A 23,243-nucleotide genomic window follows, 5' to 3' on the forward strand; every position below is an offset into this window, starting at 1 on the left:
TTAAATAATCTGCATGCTCCTCTTCTGAACGTGAATAGACCAGAATATCATCTATAAATACAATAACAAACATATCAAGGAATGGTTTAAATACTCGATTCATTAAATCCATGAACAACGCTGGAGCATTAGTCAGCCCAAAAGACAGCACTCTAAACTCATAATGCCCATATCGGGTCCGGAATGCCGTCTTTGGAACATCTGCCTCCCTTACCCGCACCTGATGATAACCTGACCGCAGGTCTATCTTTGAAAAACACTTTGCACCCTACAACTGGTAAAATAGATCGTCAATCCTTCGGAGGGGATACCTGTTCTTTATTGTTACTTTGTTCAACTGCCTATAATCAATGCACATCCGTAGCAACCCATCCTTCTTCCTCACAAACAGTACCGGTGCTCCCCAAGGTGACGTACTAGGCCTGATGAAGCCCTTTTATAGTAAATCCCTCAATTTCTCTTTCAATTCTTTCAACTCAACAGGTGCTATTCTATAAGGAGGTATAGATATAGGCTGGGTATCTGGCAGTACATCTATAGTAAACTCTATCTCCCGTTTTGGAGGAAGGCCTGGAAGTTCCTCGGGGAATACATCGGGAAATTCATTAACTACCAGGACTGATTGAAGAGTCGGTGCCTCTGCCTTTATGTCATGCACCCGAATAAGATGGTAAATATAGCCTTTTCTAACCATCTTCCCGGCCTTAAGGTATGAAATGAACTTACCTTTCGGTGATACTATACTTCCCTTTCACTCTATAATCGGTTCCCCTTGAAATTGAAATCGAACTATCTTTCCTCTGCAATCAACATTAGCATAACAAGCAGCCAACCAATCCATGCCCATGATAATATCAAACTCAATCATATTTAACTCTATTAGATCTACTATGGTACAACGACTATATATAACTACTGAACAATTCCTATATACTCGCGTAGCTATGACAAAATCTCCTACAGGTGTAGCTACCTCAAATGGTTCTATCAACTCAGACTCTATTCCGATCCTACTAGCAACAAAGGGAGATATATATGATAAGGTGGAACCTGGGTCTATCAATGCATACACACTTCGGGAGAATAGTGATAATATACCTGTGATCACATTAGGTGACGCCTCCTGATCTTGCCTATTAGTCAAAGCATATATACGGTTTGAGGGACCGCTAGAACTGGAAGCTCCACCACGTCCTCTACCACGGACTGCTGGCACCTGAATACCCTGCCCCGTAGGGCACATAGCCACAGAAGAAGATGAACCTGCAACGGACCCTGTAGGCTGTGCCATACCACCTGCACTACCTCTAAGGTGACACTCCCTCATAGTATGACCCTGACGTCCGCAAGAAAAACACACACCTGTAGCCCAACGACATTCCACAGGATGAGACTTACCACAACGAGAACACCGAGGTAAAGGTGGCCTCGACTGGCTCAAACCCCTGCCCATCTTTGACCCTGACGCCCTAGAGCTCTGACCAGCTTCTGAATATCCCATATGATCGAACCCCCTACCCATGAAACGTGGGGGTGCACTCTGTGCTGTCTGGGAAGAAAATCTAACATGCTGCTGAGACTGCCCGCTTTGAAACTCGTCAGGATAACCTGCTGATCTAGCCCTCTTATGCTGGCCTCTATTATAATCTCTATCTGGCTGACGTCCCCAGTGCCGATCCTCTACCCCTGTGCATATGCCTGTACCCGAGCAATGTCCATACCTGGCTGAAGAGTCACTGCCATACAACCGTCAATCGGATAACGATCCAATCCCATAACATAACGATGTACCCTGTCTGCCATATCAGCCACAATAGTAGGCGCATCCCTAACCAATAAATCAAACTCGAGGCTATACTCTCGAACGCTCCTGCCATTTTGCTTCAAATGCAAGAATCTATCGACTCTAGCTTGCTTCATCTCTGGAGGCAGGAAGTGTCCCTTGAAAGCCTCCACAAATTCATCCCATACCGCTGGAGGAGCACCCTCACCCCTAGATTACTCCCAAGACTCATACCAATTAATAGGTACATCCCGCAAACGATACATAGCCAACTCAATAGACTCGGTCTCCGAAGCCTTGATTATCCTCAATGTACGCTGCATCTGACGAATAAACTCTTGCAGATCATCCTGGGGCCTTGACCCAAAGAACTCTGGAGGATTAAAACTTAAGAAGTCACGAGCCCTTAAGCTATCAAATCTGTCCGCATGATCAACTCCTAGTCCATGCCTGCGAGCCTGATCTGCCACTAATCTAGTCAGCAATTCAACCGCATCTCTCATGGCCCTATCCTCCGCCCCTGACTGAGGAGATGGAGGTTCAGATGTTAGGGCCTCGGGGGCTGGTGGTGTCCCCCGAACTGGAGCTGCTGCTGCTCTAAGCTCTTCTGGCAGTGGGGGTGTAGAAGAGCTCTCCGACTGGAGCATAATACGAGGCATAGACTGGGCGCGGGCCCTAGTAACTCTCCCGGTCTGACTAGTACCTTCTGCTACCGATTTTCCCTTCTGGGCGGTTGTCGCTTTCTTTGGAGGCATAGCTGAAAACAGACGGATTCGTTAGAGAGGGATTATCCTATTAATATCGCTCTACCGCACGATCTAGAATAAGAAGAAAGAATGACATCCTAAATGTCCTGTAGCTTCCTTTTTATAGATGTGGTGCACAACATACCGATAAACAAGTCTCTACTAGACACGGTCTGTTGACACTTCTGAGGAAGAACCGCTCTGATACCACTCTTTGTCACGACCCAACCAGATGGGCCGTTTCTAGTGCCCGTTTTGGACATCCACATAGAAACCTGCTAAGTATAACCAACTAAAACTAAGACAATATGGAATTTAATCAAATCAAGCCAACCCCAACATCATATATATATAAGAGGACCTGTCTCATAAGGAGTCATAACCATTCAACCATAACAGCATATGCGAGCCGACAAGGCCGCCACTATTCAAAGGAAAATAACATACGTATGCTGACAAGGCTGCCACTACACAATACACAATGATGTATGCAGCCGACAAGGCTGCCCCTGTACAAGCGGACATCCCAAACAAACCATGTCCAGACCATTATCCAAAACATATATATACAACCCACATAATGTCCACAGACCTCTAAGAGTACATTAGTGAAACTCGACGGGACAGGGCCCCGCCATACCCATAGACGAGCAAAAGACTACACAAAAGTTATGTACCAAAACGACTGGGCTCCGAAACAATGGAGCTCTCCCAATCAACAGAGTAGTTATCCTAGGCGGGAGGATCACCGAACTGTGCGTCTACACCTACGAGCATGAAACACAGCCCCCCGAGGAAAGGGGGGTCAGTACGAACAATGTACTGAGTATGTAAAGCATAAGGTAAAGATGACAGGATACTAATATGGCAAGTCGAAACAAAATATCGCTACACATATATCCTTTTAAGTGAAAATCATGCATATATTTAACATTTAGGGTGCCCTGCTTCCCTAGTAAGGGGCTCGGCAAAATAATCATCACGTCATCTCCATCATCATCATCATCATAACCATCCTCATCACCAATCATATATATAATATAAATACCCGGCCCTCTAGTGAGGAACTCGGTGACATATGCAAGAAACTCCGCACGAACATTACCCGGCCCGGGACTCGATGAAATGATAAATGACTCTATGCACGAGCAGAATATTATGAGCAACCATATGCAATTAAAATCATTTCTTATAACTCAATAGAACAATCAACGTGAACCAGCAAGCAGTATCACCAATGATTAATGTTTTATCAAGATTATGAACCTTTAATACTATATGGAAACGTAAAATCTCAATGACTCTAAGAAGCATTACCATAGATATTAGAGATCATCATAGCCTTTGACATAACCGATATATAGAGGAATAATTGTGGAAGCAAGAATATACGTCACCTAGACGCTCTAGAGCTAAGTATCAAATCTGTCCGTTATTCGCTTATTTTTAAGAGTCATGCCAAGCAAAGAAAGAAGGGACATCGTTACATACCGTATAATCGAGCCGCACGTCCAATATTTACTACTCAAGCTATTAATCTATAACAAGCAAAAATCGTGCCGCACTTAGATCAACATCGTGCTTTACTTTCTTGTAAGCTAGCTAATAATCTAACGAAAATTCGGAAGAACCTCCCCTATTTTCCTTACTTCGTCTCAATCAAACAACAATCCAAATTATCCACAGCAATACCAATAATACATATAACCCAAAGAATCATATTAAACAGCCCCTTCCCCAAAACAGTTCAGTCTCGGCAACCATAGCAGCAAAGCAATGACACACCTAGCGATAACTCGTTTTATAATTAGCAACACATCTACCTTATCGTATTCATCCTTTGGAGTATATACTCATAATCACATTCAACGTATACATAATGCCAAAACAGAATTTTCCTGTAGTTTGCTTTAATCAAAAAAGCCCAAGCACCAACACGACACCACTAATAATCCGATTATGGTTTCCATTCATACTTAGCACATTCAATAACTAAAAAAAACTTCCTAAGCTACTGGTCATGCCCCCTTCTTAAAATTAATGGATAATTAACAAGGGTATTCTAAAGAATTAACACACCAAACAAGGAGATTACTAACCAAATTATTTGCAGCTGTTGGCCAAGAGTTGCAGGGTTGGTTTCTCCATTTCCATGGCTGCCTAAGACAAGTGATGAAGAAGAAGATGATATGCAGCAATGCATTTCACCACTTTATTTAGCATGGAGTGGATTTCTCCACCTCATTTAATAGTATGAAGTGGAGGCAGCCCCCCTCTACACCTGTCCACTAAGGCCAGCCCACAGTCTGATCCCTTTTTAATTTTTTCCTTGAGTGGTGGGGCCCACTGAATTAAATTAATCCTAATCAGCCACCAATTATGAGTCGTGGGGCCCATTGGATTAAATTAATCCAAATTAGCCACTAATTAATCCCTCACTTAAAGTTAATGGCACTTACATTAGCCAACTCATACTTAATATCACATTTGGAAATAACATCCTTGCTTAATATTTCTTTACGTCTTCTAGATCACGATGCGCACTACATATAAATAAAATACGAGGCATAACACATCCACAATTATAGCTCTCTGAGATAACGGTACATTTTGGTGGAACCCTGATGGGGATAGTATTACACTGTCAAAAATGAGCTAGGATGAACTAGAGCCTAAACATGTGTAACGATGTTTTAAAGTCATAAAATTATTTATACTGGTTTTTATTGGAAGTTTGTCATATTTCATATGTTTGGAGGTCAAACATCAAAGAATGTCCAAGACATTCGAAAGTTAAGCCTTGAAACGTGTTTGCGTGTCTTAAAGTGTTTCATTAAGTGTAATGTGTTAATTTGAGTTAAAATTAATGTGAGAGGTTTCTATCATGTATATGAGAATAATAAAGGTGTAACAGTCCGGGAAAAACTCCCCAAGGAGCAGCTGAAGTGTCCTTGAGGTAGACACAACCTTTGGCCAAGAAGCTGGAAACGCCAACAACTTTTGTTCCTTGGTGAAATTGGTACGCATCACGGACTTGGACCACCAAATTTCCTAATGTAGGTCCACGTCACGGAAATATCTTAGACCCAAATTCCTCAAAAATTATTTTAAAAAAAATCATGCGTGAAAAGCTCCGCATCCCGGACTTGTTCACCAACGCTGATTCTCGAAATTTAAGTTGAATTGGAGTTAGTTAAAACGTCGTATAACTTCACTGGTCTTTTGTGTATTTTAGGGGATAGTTATAGGAAGTTATTAGACCTATTTAAAACCTAATTCACCTTCAAATCCAAACCCTCAAGTGCAAAACAAAACCTCTCCATTATTTGTCTCAAAAAACTTCCACTGATGAAGCTTTGAAGCTCCAAGGAAGAAGATAGATTTTCCAAGTTCTTCTCTATAAATTTTGTGGGATTTTCGTCAAAGTTAAGGTATGATTATTCATTCTTGAAATCTTTTTATTCAAGGAGTCAATTTAAATGATTTTCAAAGATGATCCAAAACATGAATCTTCTAAATTGAATTCTAGCCGTTGGTGTTTGCATAAAAGTATTAGAACATTGATTTATGATTAAATTTATGTTAATTAGATTAGTTTAACCTAAATTATTCATGAACCCATGCAAAACATAATATCTTTAAATTGGCTGTATTTTGGATGTTATGATCTTGTTCTAATGTTTATGAGTTCTAGTGTAGTTCTCTATGGCCTATTTAATGATGTAAGATTTGAACTTAACTAATGTACATGCTGTCTTATATTGATAAATATATATTTAATTGACTTAGATTCATTGAGTATTGTCATTTATGTGTTGAACTGATGATCATGGCAATGGGTAATGGCCTATTGGTATTGTATTGGATGATTTAACTATGGATTTAAGTGGTAAAAATGGATTGGTGGCACGCTGACAAAATTCTCTATATTTTATGTATTGTAGTTCTTGAATTATGTTGTGATTTTAATGGTCCTCTTATAAAGGTGGTGCTATGTACATTACTTGTGAATTATGTGGCCCCGTTTGCGTTACCTTATGTATTATGATGATCATGGCCTTTCGGAACATCTTGATGTATTATGATTACTTTTGTAGTTTATTATGTAAAGTATGATCATATCTACCTACATGGTAATAATATGAAAGTATGTGGTTCTTCTATTGATGTTGTTAGGTGATCATGTTAGATGATGACTATGTCCTTGTATGTGTAGTCTTTGAGTTGATGCATGATTCTTCATATTTGACTAGGTGTGTCTTATAATTGTTATATTGATGACATTATAGTAGCAAATAGGATGAGCTATAGATGACGTTGGTTATGCCTATTTTCTTATATAATGATATGATATATGTGAAGATGCGTGTGTCTTGTCTTGGTAGACTTATGTCCCTTACTTGATACATGCACATTATGAATATGAAGATCTTGACCTAGTGGGCTTAGGCACCTTTCTTGTGTATGTGTATGGATGAATGTTGAATGAAAGTCTAGGATCGGTGGACCTAAGATGGTGACCTTCTAAACATGACTATTATGTGGAACCTTCTTTATAGAAAGAAGGTTAAGAATAAGCTGTCCTTATAAACCATTGAGTGGTAGCCCTAGTTGAGCAATCTTTAGTAGGTGTATTATGACTAGGTAATGACTAAGATATCTTACCTTTTCATATGCCCTTTTTTTTATTGAACTTACTATATGAGAACAAAGGCTAGCACCGAGTCAATATATTATGGTTTGTAGCTCTACTTAAGAAGGACACTAGAGTACAATGTATCTTCTACTTGGGAAGGAGATTAGAGTTTATAAAAGACCTTTATATTCCTTAACCAATTAGCTATATGGGATGTGCCTAGTTCTACCCTTGGCAAGTAAAACACCCTTTATTAGAGTAGGTTAGACTCCGGATTCTATTCCTATCTAGTATGGTCTATGTCGGTTATTGCCTATTCTAATAATGTGGGATACATTCCAGTATTTGATATGTTTTACAACTTTTAGGTAGTGGAATGGGACATTATCTAGACATTTCATGAGTAGGATTTTACAGTGATCGAGTGAAGGTTGCCTAGGTCTTTTCAAGACCATCATATGAAGTCCTTAATAAATGAAATGTATTCTAATTGACTTAATGAATGATAATTTAGGTTGACTCGAATGTGCTCTATCTAGGGAAACTTTGAGGGTTGATTTTGTAAGCTTGAAGAGGGTGTATGAGCATTATCTTCTTAACCTACTTAGGTGAATCTTGGAGTTACCTTAGGTGGGGAGTAAATGAAAGGAAAAGGGAACAATCTTATCTTAGGTAGTCATAACGATTATTTAGGTAGGCTTGAAGAAGGTGTATGGACGGTTTCTTTTTGTCTTACTTAGTAAATCTTAGGATAACCTTTGGTAGGAGGTGTATACGTTATGTGGTTTGAAGTGATGTTGATGTTATATTATGGAATTAGACATACATGAATATGTGTTAACTTTTAAGTGACTATTATACTTGTCTTAAAAAGTTTTCTCAAAAAGAGAATGTTACATACAAAAGACCGTTATCATAATTTTATGCATTATGCCATATTTAGTACAAGTTTTTGTACTAATTCCATACATTTTTTCTATCTTTAAAGGTGTAGGTGGAATTTGAGAGGAGTGTCAAATTGGAAGCTTCGATTAGTGTTCATTCAAGTAAAGGGTTGGTATGTCCACACTAGATTCGAGGACATCTTGATGTTTGGATTTCTTTGTTGAAAGTATTTTAATAAACATAGATATTTTTTATATGATGAAGTATGGGTCGTGTCCCAATATATTCGTATGTCTTAGATGGCGACTTTGATTTTTAGCCTTTCATTATATTTTTCTATAAAAGAGATATGTTGAAGTATTATTATTTCGTGTGAAAGGTTTTAATTCCGCAATACTTTTCATATTTGTATGCAATGAACGATTTTAAAAATCATGTACAAGACCTATGAGAGGTCTACTACGTTGTGTTGTAAATTTGAGAATGCCCTAACTTCTAGGGGCTACTCTCGAGTCGTAACAAACTATGTATCGGAGCATAAAATTATGAAGTAGTTATTAGGAACCAAAAAATGTCAAAAAGCCACGTCTAGTAGAGTCTTGTTCATTGGTGTGAGTCGCGACACATCGATGAGAGAGAGTCTATAGGACGATAGTTTTCCTTGTTTTCTACTCTTATGTCGTGCGGTAGAGTAAAATGTTATGAGTGTTCTTTCCTTATGATATTCCTTGTGTTTCTAGGAAGATTAATACGAGGAGGACACCATCTAGAATGGTTGAGGAGAAACATGTGAATGAGGGACTTCCTCCCCGAAGTAGACAAGTGACACAAGGTGTGCACGTTCCTTATGGTGTTCAAGGTGCTCAAGGTGATCAAGTCCCTATTGTGGAAGGAGGTAATAAGGTATCGGTGGGTCCCTCATTTATGGCTAATAGGGATATTAGACAGACTCTCCTTACCCTAGCCCGAGCTATGACAACTCAAGTGAATAGAGACATGGGGCCTACGGTGAATGCTATGAAGAATGTTGTGATATCTAGATTGAGGGACTTTGTGAGGATGAATCCTCCTATATTCTTTGGTTCTAAGGTGTGAGAGGATATCCTCGCTTTCTTGGATGAGGTGTATAAGAAAGTGCATGCTATAGGACTGACTTCTAGGGAGAAAGGGGAGTTAGCTTCGTTTCAATTGAAAGATGTTTCTCATGTATGGTTTACTCAATGGAAGGATAGTAGATCGGTTGAATCGGGTCCCTAAGAGTAGGAAGAGTTTAAGGAAGCATTCTTAGAAAGGTACTTTCCATGTAAGAAGATGGAGGCATGATTAAGGAATTTATAAAGCTTAGGCAAGGTGGCATGAGTATTGATAAGTATTCATTACTGTTTATCCTATTGCCTTAGTATGCTCCATCCTTGGTGTCTAATACTAGGGATTAGATGAGTAGGTTGTTTACCGGTGTTTGGATATTGAAGGAAGAGTGTCGTACAATAAGGCTGTATGGTAACATGACTCTATATAGTCTTATGTTGTAGCTCAATGCATTGAAGAGTCTAAACTTGGGAGGAGAAGTATATTTGCTAAGAGAGGAAGAATCGATGAGAAAGTTCAACCAATGTTTAAGAAGAGGGATCCAAATCAAGATGGTCCTAGTGCCCCTAATTTTAACTTTGAGACAGGTGGTGGTTCCCAAGTGGTTAAGTCTAATTGTGCTACTTGTGGGAACAAGCACTTTGGGAAGTGAGTAGACAGTTCTTGTGGGTGTTTTTGTTGTGGTAAGAATGATCACAAGGTGAGAGATTGTTCTACTATTGCGGCTAGAGTTAGAGAGACAAAGTAAGTTCCTCCAAATGTTCTAGATAGTGGTGCTCCAAAGAGGAATCGTTTCTATACTCTGTGAGCCAAGCGAACGAAATCGGATGATGATGATAAAGGTAAGTTATAGTTTTTCCTTATTAGTTATATGAGTTTCTTCTAAGTGGGCGAGTATGGTGAGTAGTAGAATGGTGATTTGTTGTATCATCTCTTCTATTGAAATAAAGTTGGAGAGATGGAATATCATAGTAGCATGTTGCATACTGCATTGTGTTTAGGACTCTAATCAAAATTGAATTTCATTGATTCCTTGAATTTTGCATTTCATGAATTTATTGTTATGTTTTAAATTGAGTTTATATGGTTTTATCTCTCAAATTATCATGCTTCCATCATAAATTGCATAAGAGTTGCATTTTTTTAGATAATTGAGCATGTTTCTATGTATGGAATTTGGTGCTCTTTGAAATTATTTCGAAAATTTGGTTAAGTTGTTCTTTCATGAAAAATAGTTATAATGTGTATATAATTTTTTTATATGAGCAACATAATATGTGGAGAAGGAATTTCCTCCTATACGAAATTAAAATGTGAATCTTATTGCATGATAAGTTGTAGAAGTAGTTTCTATCTTCTTGTTATGTTCTGAGTCTCTTAAAGTATGTGAAATTGATGTTTTCCCTATATGTATGTATTCTGTATTGTCTGTATGGCTAAGTTATTCTAGTCTTGAGTTTCTTATCTCTTGATAATGTCTAAAAAGAATAGCAAGTGTCATTCGAGGACGAATATTGTCTATATGTAGGTGTATTGTTTCACCCTAAAAAATGAGCTAGGTTGAACTAGATCCTAACAATTGTGTCACGATTTTTTGAAGTTATAAAATTATTAATATTAGTATTTATAGGAATTGTGTCAAGTTTCATGAAGTTTGGAGGTCAAACGTTCAAGAACGTCCTAGACGTTCGGAAGTTTTACCTTGAAACATGCTTTCATGTCTTTACATCTTTTGTCAAGTTTTATGTTTTTTTTCAGTTCAAATTGATGTGACATTTTCCTAACATGTATATTAGAGTAATAGAGGTGGAAACTTCTGGGTAAAACTCCCCATGGACCAAACAAAGAGTCCTTGAGTAGAACCCTACCTTGGGCTAACAATCTGCCAATGGCAGCAACTTTTGGTCCTTGGTTAAATTGCTCCGCGTTGCGGACTTTTTTCTACGAAGTGACAAAAGTTGGTTTGCGGAGAAAACACAAAGCATACACATCTACCCCGGAAGTTATTTTCAAACAAATCATGCGGGAAAAGCTCCACGTCGCCGACTTGTTCTATGACGACAATTCCACGAAATTTAACTTGAGTTTGAGTTTGTTAAAAGGTCCTATAAGTTCATGGGTGTTTCTGGAAGTTTAGGAGAAATTTATTGGATATTATAACACCTATTTAGACCTCAATTCACCCTTAAAATCAAAACCCTCAAGTCCTAAACAAAACCTCTCCATTGTTTCTCTCAAAAACCTCCCTTGATGAAGCTTTGAATCTCCAAGGAAGAGAGATTTTTCAAGTTTTACTCCATCAATCTTGTGGGATATTCTTCAAAATTTAGATATGGTTCTTCATCCTTTAAATCTCTTTCTTCAATGAGTCAATTCAAATGATTTTCAAAGATGATTTGAAACATGAAATCTTCTAAATTGAATTATAGCCATGGGTTTTCGCATAAAATTTTTTAGATCATTGATTTATGATGAATTGATGTAATTAAAGGATTTTAACCTAAATTATTTATGAACCTATGCAAAACATAATCTCCTCAAATTGTATATATTTTGGATGTGATGATCTTGTTCTAATGTTTATGAGTTCTAGTGTAGTTTTCTATTGCCTATTGAACGATGTAAGATTTGTATTGAACTAATGTGTTGGTGGTATTAGATTGATAAATCTATATTGAATTGACATAGATTCATCGAGTGTTGTGATTTATGTATTAATTTGATTAACATTGCCATTGTTAAGTGCCTATTGGTATTTTATAGTATGATTTAGCTATGCATTTAAGTGGTGAGAATCGATTGGTACGCTTCCCTAATTCACTTTATTTTATGTAATGTAGTTGTTGAATTATGTTGTGATTTTTATGGTCCACCTATAAAGGTATTGCTATGTGTATTACTTGTAAATTATGTGGCCTCTTCCGTGTTACCTTATGTATTATGATGATCGTGATCTTGTCAGAACTTCTTCAAGTATTTTGATGATTTGTGTAGTTGATTATGTGAATGTATGATCATATCTACCTACATGTTAATAATGTAGAAGTATGTGGTTCTTTTACTGAAGTTTTTAGGTGATCATGTTAGACTATGACTATGTCCTTGTATGTGTAGTCTTAGATGTCACATCCCGAGACCACACCCTAGAAGATATGGCACTCTCAGAATGCAACCAGCGTACTTGACCTCTTGGAGGTCTTGCACAAGTTTTTTTTTTATCATTCATTGCATATACACACATGAAAAGTAGTGCGGAATTAAAACTTTTCAAAAAATTTCTGTAAGTCTGTAAAAATATCAATCATGTAAAATCCATACGAAATACTAAGTCTCATTTCATCAATTCTTATACACAAGAGGACTTTGGGACACGGCCCCTACATAACTGAAATATAGTACTACTTAGTCTATTACAATACTTTAAAAGAGAAATAAAAGACATCTATGCCCTTGAGTCAAATGAGAACATACTTAAACTTTCTTAAATGATCTTCTAATCCAAGGTTATCTCTACGAATGAAACTTCATCTATGAATCACTTTAGATATACATAAAACAATGGAAAGAGTACAACCACAGGTATTAAGTAATGCATTATGCATAAAATCCTAAAAATGGACATTTTTGGAAATATGCATCTTTTGATTTAAATATAATCATATCATCATAAGAAAAATGTTTAACAACTTAGAAACACATAAGAGACCATGTATCAAATTTATCGCATTTTTAAGAAATCTTACAGTGAACTATATCACTTTACACTAAAGTTCCTTCACTGTACAGTCAAGTCTCTTAGCTTCACCAAAGAAACTTTATAGCATACAATTTTAAGATCCCAAAATGAGATAGGGTCTCTAGAGCCTAACATGTTTGTCTCAAGGTTCTAAGGTCATAAAATGTCTTATAATATGGCTTAGAGGCAGTGTGTAAAGTTTGAATTGATTTAGAAGTAAAACATCAAGGGACGACCAAAATGTTCGATGAGTAGTAACCTATGTGTCTCATGTGTCTATGCATGCTTATATTTATATGTAATTAGATAGTGAAGACTCTAAATGAGTTATGAATATGTATAATGATCATATATGTAGTTTTAAGAAGGTTGGAGGTCAAACGACCAAGAACGTCCAAGGCGTTCGAATGATAGCCCTTAAGACGCTCAACGCTCAAAAGCATAATATGAACATATTGATTATTATCTACTTATTTGGATGTGTTTTTCAATCCTATTGCATGATGAAGCCATGCTCTTTCGTAATCCCGATTTTAGCCTATGTATGGATTTATGATCTTTATTTGTAATGGATTGAATTATGATTGTATTATGTTGAAGTGACTATATCTACTATGATTTACATGAATTGATCATGATTTTATGATGAAGGATCCATTTGGATCCATGTATGAAGAGTTGAACATGCCTAGCATAGTATTCTAGGAATTCACTGTAACATGGCCTTTTTTATGATTAAATGTTGAACTAGATTATGTTGGTGTTCTTGTAGGCACTATTTTACGTCAATATTATGGTTAAATTGTTCTTATAAATCTTGTGTAATCCAAATAAACAAGGCTTGGTTTGAATTAATCTAGGTTCTTCGAAACTATTGACTTCTATTTTGTGATCTTGACGTTAGGTTAGGTGTTATATGAATTGATCATAATTAATGTCTATAGATGCTGCCTATAATGAATTACGAGGATGAATTATAGGTAATTGAAACAATATGGTTAAGTTCATGATATTTTGAATAGGATTACCTTTGTTAACCTACCTTCCATGAACTCCTTATATGAAGCATGCGTGTGTCGACCTTAATGGCAATTGTAGTGGTGTCTCATCTAGACTATGATTTCCTTAGATACATCATAGCACGTACTTTATTGGTAAAATATGATTTATGATCAATACTTTTGTAAAATTGATAAGATGGGGTATTCTCTTCACTCTAAATTGAACTGATAGTTAAATGCCTACGATATTATCTTGATATTGAAGTGCTGAAGCATATTTTCATTGTGACTAACTGTAGGATTAGCTACTTTCTTACAGTAATATGATTAATTAAATATGATATATAATCCATATAAAAGAAATTGGCAAATGGTCGATGTTCTTCTACTTCCTAGTGCATGTGAGATGCCTTGTTTTTATGTTATAGTATGATCTTGTAGCGACTTGTACATGGTTTCTTCTACGATTGAAGTACATTTATCTACTTGCCCATATATGAATTGTTGATGAACACGGTGTATTTATCAATGATGATCAAAGGATGTGAAATTTGTAAGAATGTTTACATCTTCTACTTTCCGTATAGTATTGTGGTTGATCAAGCCTTGTGTGGCAATGTGTGGTATGGTTCACTTATGGTGGTGTGTTAACTTAATTTCAATACATATATATATATATATGTGTGTGTGTGTGTGTGTGTGTGTGTGTGTGTGTGTGTTGACCATGTCATTGAAGAAAAATGGATGAATATATGAATCTGCTTAAGATGATACTATTAGAAGAGTATGCCTACTTTACTATTTTAGTTGTGATCTAGGGTGTATGTCTATTGTAAGATCATGTGTATATCCATGTTAGGGTGAATTATAGGTGCTACCATAATGATTTATATGGTTAATAATCCCTTACCTATGTACCCCTATATAAATGCATCAATAGCACAAGTTAGGAGTCCTAAGTGTAATACGAAGTTGACTTTTCTCCTATGATGTGTTTTGTTGTGTGGTCTATACATGAAAGTGTAATGTGGTATAAGAGGGTGGCTGACTTGATATGTTATTGATAGACATTATATGATCATGTTGACCAATGTACGCACATATTCACTCACATGCATGTTACAAGTAGTATAGATCATGGTGTCTAAATGAAAGGTTGTTCTCATATTCACTAACGTCTACTACTATGCATGTAAAGTATATGTCTGAGAAGTATATTAAGTATTCCTTACTAGGATGACTTGATAGGTGTGTTAGTATGGGCAAAGGTATGGCACTTTCCCTATTCATTGCAAATGTGTACCTTGATAGGATAGTTCTAGTTTTGGTCTCTATATGTATGAATATGCATGTATGAACTTGTGTGACTTATTGTGTTATGTGAAAGGTTTACTCACATATATGTATACACACACACATGTATGAAGATCTAGTCAAGAGAGGGGCCTTTATAGATGTATTCATGTGTACCCTAAACGAGACTATGCTTTAGACATGCTATGTTCACGTGAATGGATTCTTTAGATGATTAAGGTTGATGACCATTCATATCTAACCTATGAGTTAAGCATATGAGGTGATGCTTCACCTAACCGTATGATTTATAAAGTAATATTATAATAAAGGTTTTCAATGAAGGAGACTTTTGTTAGCACCAAGTGAACTTGAATATAAGTGTGTGTCCCTTCCTATGGTAGGAAGGTAGGTCACCCTAAATCTCATGAGGTGGAAAGCCACAATGGCTCAATGGGCATAAATAAATAGGGTTTCCATAAGTGAATAACTACAATGCATGATCATTGCATAAAGAGGGTTTTTACATGTACCTCCAAGTTCAATAACTATGTTGCCACCATAGGATACTAGCTAGTGGATTCACCTAGAAAGCTGTCACATTTGGCTCTACTTTTGGTGGTAGAAAACCTCCTTTCAGTGTGGGGTTCTATGACACACGATTCCAAGTTTAGCATCACACGGTCTTTGTCGGTTAAGGCTATAGTTTTCTTAAAGTAAAATGGACAATGGAAGTAAATGACTAGGTTCCTTAATAGAATGACATAAGGGAGGTTACTTAGTATAGGTGGAAGTAATGAATCCATCTAGACATTGCACAAGTAGCTCCTTAGGAAGTTCTAGAAAGGTGTCCCAATGCATGTAACTATGTATATGTTTCTTATACATGACATTGTATTATTTGTCTACTTATTATGAAGATATGCATGATATGAGTCTTTATGCATGATGTTGATCTTGTTGACAATATGATGAAGGTTTTGACTTATCTATGTCTATGTTATATCATACTTCCTGTATGCGTCATCTTGTGTAGATGATATGTAGAGTTTTCCTTGTGATCCTATGATGATAAATTGCACGAAGTATTCCTAATGGATTACTTGGGAGACTACTGAGTTAAAAGGAAGAGTTCACTGTTAATGGGATTGAGATAACTATAAAGTGACCTCAAATTGTACTTAAATTCTACATATGCTTTCCTATGATGTTTAGCCTTTGATTGTGTTTCTATGAAGTATCAGAATGATGTAAATGCACTTGCTTAAAGGTTTCATAAGGATTTACTTAAAATGGCATGAAATATGATTTTCAAGAAAATATCCCTTTTTGATGCATGTTTTTGCATGGTTGTCATACTTAGTGTATTCTTATTCTAATCTCATTCTTCTCTACTTTTTACACAAGTGTAAGTTATGGATGCTGAAAGGATGTCTTGAATGGTGAAGAGCTTGATAGGTGATTCCCAAGCTCAAGAAAAGGAATCATTAAGTCCAAGGATGTCCTAATGTGTACTTATTGTAAAGTCTATTGAATATTGTATAGTTTTATATTATATATTAAGGGTCGTGTCCCTAATATATTCTAAAGTTTTTGAGTCTATGATGAATAAGAGTCTTAGAGTCTACATATATATTATGATTTTATATGTATATGAGGTACAAGCATATGAGGTGCTATGAAAAGTTTTAAATTTTCCGCTAAATTTACTATGTCGAAGCGATGAATGATAACCATGGTTTTTTATAAGTCTTCCGAAAGGTCAAGTACGTCATGTTACTTCTAAGGGGTGCTCCCAGGTTGTGACAACAATGTCCTCACTAAAAACTATCCTAAGACTCACTTAAGTAAGACTAAGAGAGACCACTCATATATCCTCTCTAGGCACACCTAAATGATCCTTAAGACCACCTATAAAGAGATATACACTCTTACAATTCATCAACATAAGAACATGAGATTCTCGTACCAAAGGTTATTCTATGTCTCACTTGAGTAAGTTGTGAAGCAACCGCCCATACAATTCTTTTCACACACACTTTGTAAGATCCCAAAATGAGTTATGGTTTCTAGAACCTAAAATGTTTGTCTTAAGGTGCTAAGGTACTAATATGAATTATAATATGGTTTAGAGGCAGTGTGTAAAGTTTAAGGTGATATGGAAGTCCAACGTTAAGGGACGACCTAAACGTTTGATGACTAGTCACCTATGTGGCTCATGTGTCTATACGTGATTATATATTGTATGTCATGAGCTTATATTGCGACGATTTTTGACAGTGGTCATAGACTATGCTATTGGGACTACTATTTTACCAATGAGAACGACTCAACTATGTTGCAATTGTTATTTTTTGTGACGGTTGTTGAAGCTTTCACAACACTTTCTTCGTTGTACCAATAATTATTAGATGCTAATCAAAAAATTATTAAGAGCTATTGCAAAAATTATTAAATGCTATTTTAATGCTTATAAAATAATTATTTACCGATATAATATAATATAATGTACTGAAATTTATATGAGTCACAAGAACCCTATTCAACAATATAATTATAATTTGAAATATGTAACTAATATTAACTATACGAAAAAATAAATCTATATTTTAATAAATTTATGAGTCAGCATTCATAAGTTGGCAAAATCATCTAAAGTAAATATTCTTAAACATCTAAAGGGCTGCAATTAGAAACTAATACTTTAAAATAAAATCTCCTGTGCTTTAATTTATCCCTGTTTATTTGCTTCACCTACAAAATCATCAAGAAAATTGATCTTTCTCAGATATGGAAATTAAAATAAAAAGAACTCAGATAAAAATGAAAAGTAATCTAAAGAATATTAACCAAGAGTTTTATTTGATCAACTTAATATTACAGTATCAAGTCATAAAATATACATGCATATATCCAAATAAGAGAATATTAACTATAGAGGGAAAGTAATATATGAAAAAGACCTGCAATGTAAAAGTAAATGAACAAGCAACTCAGTAGGGAGAAATGTACATGAACTTGTACATCTTCTCCTACTTTCCGCTGAAATTTTTTGAGACATGAAAATCATGAGGTACAACTGAATGTTCTGATGAATGTCTCCTCATGGTACAATTTTATAGTCCACGCTTACTTTTAAGTTCTCTTCATCATTAAATTTTTTCCTTGCGGCAATTTATTAAAATAGTTCTTACAAAAAAGGTTTCAATCTTATACAAAAATCTACTTTAGGATAAATAATGTCACAACTTAGTTAGTGTTGTTTTATACTTTGCACAAGAATACATTATCTATACCTTTCAGGAACCTACATACTTGTGCAGTTCCAGATACTAAAATAAAAAAATAAGTAAAAATGATCATACTCACCATATCACAAAGGGAATTGACCTGACTATTTTGAAAACAAGAAATCACTACAATTGTGTTTTATATTCTAAAAACAAACATTAAAGTAACCATACATGAAATAAATAGACTGTTACAACTCTAGATTCATTGAAATGACAAGTCGGTAAATGAATTCACTGACATGTTTTCAAGATGTCGACAATTTGTATTCTCCAAATTAAGGCATCTTCATCCCCGGTGTATGTCATAGTTCTTTTCACCCCTTGTATGTCGTTAATAATTATTCTGAAGTACGCCAATGACATTTTTTTCTTAAAAACTATGATAAAATGAACTAATTCTAATTGAACCTGAAATCTTACAAAAACGTTCAAGCTACATTAAAAGACTTCGCAAGAAAAAAATTAATAATTTATAAGTAATTAAAGGAACAAATAACATCCAAAAAAATTATAATAGAAACAATAATACACAAGATACGAGATCTGCAAATACAAAAATCATGTAAAGAAAAAAATTGAAAAGAACAGAGAAAGAGACCTTCTTTATATGCCATAGGTCCTTGTGTTGCGGGTACTGTAAATATAAGAAAAAATTATTGTTTTCTGTTTACTGACCTACAATAATATGAACAAAATATTTAATAATTATGAAGAACTTTTTTGAAATATTCTGAACTTAAATCTATATATTCTTACCTTGTTGTTCAAATTTGTCATTTCCATCAATATTGATAGAATCCTGTGGATCTAGTTGTATTTGTTCCCAAACTATTTGTGATGCAGGAGTGGTTACTCTTTTTGCACTTGTTTATGTATTGCTTTTTTAATAAAGAGAGGTGGAATTAAGCAATAGTGGTTGTACTTGCTCATGGACAATATGTTGTACAAGAAAGGTAGAAAAGAAGACATACTTGAAAAATCCAACTTTAATGTAGTTTGACTTCTTCTTTCCGCTGTGATAGTTCTCATTAAACTTTTAGAGTAAAAAATATAAGTATAGACTGAGTTCTAGTTGTAATGGTGACTCTATATCTTTTTTTTTTGCAAAGATAAAAGTGATACAGCTTGAACATACCTTTTATGGTTTAACTTTCTTGATTTTTCTTTTATACTCTTCTTGGTTCATAATTATTTAACTCTTTGCATGTTTAAAAAGTGAACAAAGGGTTGAACCATATCTAATACCATTCTATACAAGTATATGAGCTCATACACAAAGAATATTGAAGGGAAATCCTTTTGATCCTTAACTGAGTAATTGACAAATGTATGTTTTTGTTGATTAATAACAAATAGTATTAAATAAATAGTATTAAATAATATTAGTATATATTGTGTACTAATCCTAGTCCTATTAGAATTAGTACTCCTTAATCTTAGTCCTATTTGGATTAGTACTCCTTAATCGTAGCCCTATTAGGATTAGTACTCCTTCCTATATCTCCTATATAAATCTCCCATGTTTTCCTTTATTAGGTTAACACTTCAATACAATCAATATTCCTTCATGGTATAAAGAGCCAGAAAACCTAAATCTTCTTTTCTCTAGGTTTTTTTCTCTCTTTAGGGCACCGATCGTTCCCTCTCTTATCTTGGGCGGCGGCAGCCATGACAACCGAGGTGGATCCTCCCGATTCACTTCCTTCTGGCGTTAAACTCCTTCTTAGGCATCTTCATACCCTGATTCCCGAAATATTATCAGACATAAATTACCCTACATGGAAAATCACCGTTGTTACAGCCCTTGAGGCCAATTACCTTCTCAAATACGTCGATGGAAGCACAGAACCGCCGCCGACAGTCATCACCGCCACGGACGGCCCTCGCAAGACACTATGCATCAATTTCCCAGTCTCATATTTTTCGATTGCGTGATCGTCTCCACACAATTACCAAAGGCACGAAAACTATGGCGGAGTATTTAGACGAGGTCTCCACCATCATCACAGCCATCAACACCGTGAACGAAATCATTCCCGAAAAAGATCTCGTCAGGTGCGTCATTCGGGGGCTCCCATAAGCTTACTCCTCCATTAAACAGGCGGTTCACATCAGTCCAACGCCCGTTGACCTGGCTACTCTCTCCTCCTGGCTAAAAAGTGAAGAAATCAACGTGCATCTGGAGAGCAAACTTCTTATCTGAGAAGCCGCTGTTATAGAGCCGGCCACCGCCCTCACCACAAGCCATTCTAAATTTTAAATTGTGAATAATCCCTTACCTGTGTACCCATATGAGAATGCATGAATAACACAAGTTAGGAGCCTTAAGTGTAATATGATGTTGTGTGGTTTATGCTTGATATAGTATTATGGTATAAGAGGGTGGTCGCCTGAATGTGTTGTTTTTTAGCAATTATGTGATCATGTTGATCAATGTACACACACATTCACTTTACATGTATGTTACAAGTAGTATAAGTCATGGTGTCTAAATGAAAGGTAGTTCTCATATTCACTAGTGTCTACTACTATGCATGCTAAAATGATGTCTATAAAAGTATGATATGTGTTTCCTTAACTAGGATGACTTGATATGTTTACTCGTGTGTGCAAGGATATGGGACCTTCTCTATGCATTACACATGTGTGCCTTGATAGGATAGTTCCTAGGTTTGGTTTCTATGTACATCCTGAAAATGAATCATTGGACATGTCATGAATATGTCTTATATGCTATCATGTTAAGTATATGATATGAAGAAGTATGAATGTGCATAATGTTGGAGTGTTGTTATGAAAGAATTGCGCATATAGGTACACATATAGACTTATGCATTGATATATGAAATGTGAGACATTATGTGTTATGTGAGAGGTTTTCTCATATATAAATACAGACATCAATAATGATCTAGATAATAGAGTGTCCCTGAAAGGTGTTCCCTAGATTATTCTAAAACGAGATAGGTGTTTGAATATGCTATAAGCATATGAGGAATGAAAGACTATGTTGTAAGAAAAAACTAATTAAGGCTTTTCAATAAAGGGAAACTAGTACCGAGTGAACTTGACTTTGAGAGGTATTGACTACCCTCGGAGGAAGATGCTCTATTTGTTCCTTATAATGTGTTGACTTCCCTTAGAGGAATACTAACCTATGGATCCACATGAGGTTATTACTTCCTTTTGATAAAGATTTACCCTTTTTTTCTCATGAGAGGAGGCCCCAATTACCAAGTGGTATGAAGAGGGAAGACCTATCTCTAAACTATGCTTTCCAAGTAGGATCTAGAAAAGTGAATTCACTTAAGATGGTAGGATGTATGTTAATGATCTACCTTGTTAAGGTAGGAACACCTTCCATTGGTGTAAGGCTCAACAACACCAAATTCCATATTTAGAACCCATGGTTTGAGTTTCGGTTAAGGCTATAGTTTCCCTAAAATAAAATGGAAAATATAATTAATGGAATAGGATCCTAACAAAGAGGATGTAAGGTACACTACTTGGTATAGGTTGAAGTATTGAACCCATCTACACATTGGACAAGTAGATCCTTAGGAGGTCCTAGGAAGGTGACTTAATATGTATGATTATGTCTATGTACATGTGCATGACTTTTAAGTATTGGTATTATTCTTATATGCACTATGTGTGTAACGACCTGTTTAGTCGTTTTGAGCAACAAACTTCAATTCTGGAAAAACAGGCTGAGGCGACGGACAAAACGACGATCCGTCATGGGCACGACGGACCGTTGCAGGGTCTCCTTTCAAAACACTTAGAAAATCTGAAATTGGGTACTGAAAATTGACTCTCTGAACTTCACGACGGAATGGCAGGACGGACCGTCACAGGCAGGACGGACCGTCACAGGCGTGACAGACCGTCATAGATTGTTCTGTAGAAATTGACTCTCTGACCCTTGCGACGACCTGCAGGACGGACCGTCGCAGGCACGACGGCCCGTCACAGGTTGCGCAATCCCAGTCTGGGTCGTATTTCTTGATACGTTTTAAGGGACGTTTTTGACTATTCTTGCCTTAATTATAAAGTTAGAGGGTTAAGGATTATAAGTCTAATTACTTGGGTGTTAAAAGAGTTAACCTTAAGTTAATTAGTGGGGTATTATTGCCATCTTTTATTCTTAATTACATACTAATTAGGGTAAAAGGAAGAGGGTTTGAATAAAGAAAATAGAGAGAACAAGGAGAGAGAGAAATTGATCGATCAAGAGGTAGAGGGAATATCAAAGCTTGGGAAATTGCTTGTTGATTCCAATTCTTCGGTGGAGGTAGGTTATGGTTTTCATGCTTCATAAGTAAACTCTTAATAGTGCATGATATGTATTGGTAGTATTGTAACCCTACTATATGCTTAATGGTATGTTTGCATGAATATGATTATGTGATTGTGATAAGATAAGCATGATGAAAATATTGAAAACGCAAATCTTGAAAAGAAACTTTAATATACATTATTAATGATGATGCCTTGGTATAGAAGAAGGCTTGATGATTTACAGAATGATATTAGGGGATCGGAGTGTCACGTTCCGACACATAGAATTAGGGGATCGGAGTGTCACGTACCGACACATAGTAGTAGGGATCGGAGTGTCACGTACCGACACAAGAGGAGGAAAGATAATGAATCTTGAAAGATGATAATATACTCAACTTAATATACTTAATTCCCAAATGAGTATGGTGTTGAGGCTTGATCCCTCATGGATGAACTTGATGGTACTTATTGATGATTATAATACTTGTTGTTGCTAC

This window comes from Solanum lycopersicum, chromosome 10 (assembly GCF_036512215.1).
Source record: "Solanum lycopersicum chromosome 10, SLM_r2.1".
In the NCBI taxonomy this organism is placed as follows: Eukaryota; Viridiplantae; Streptophyta; class Magnoliopsida; order Solanales; family Solanaceae; genus Solanum; species Solanum lycopersicum.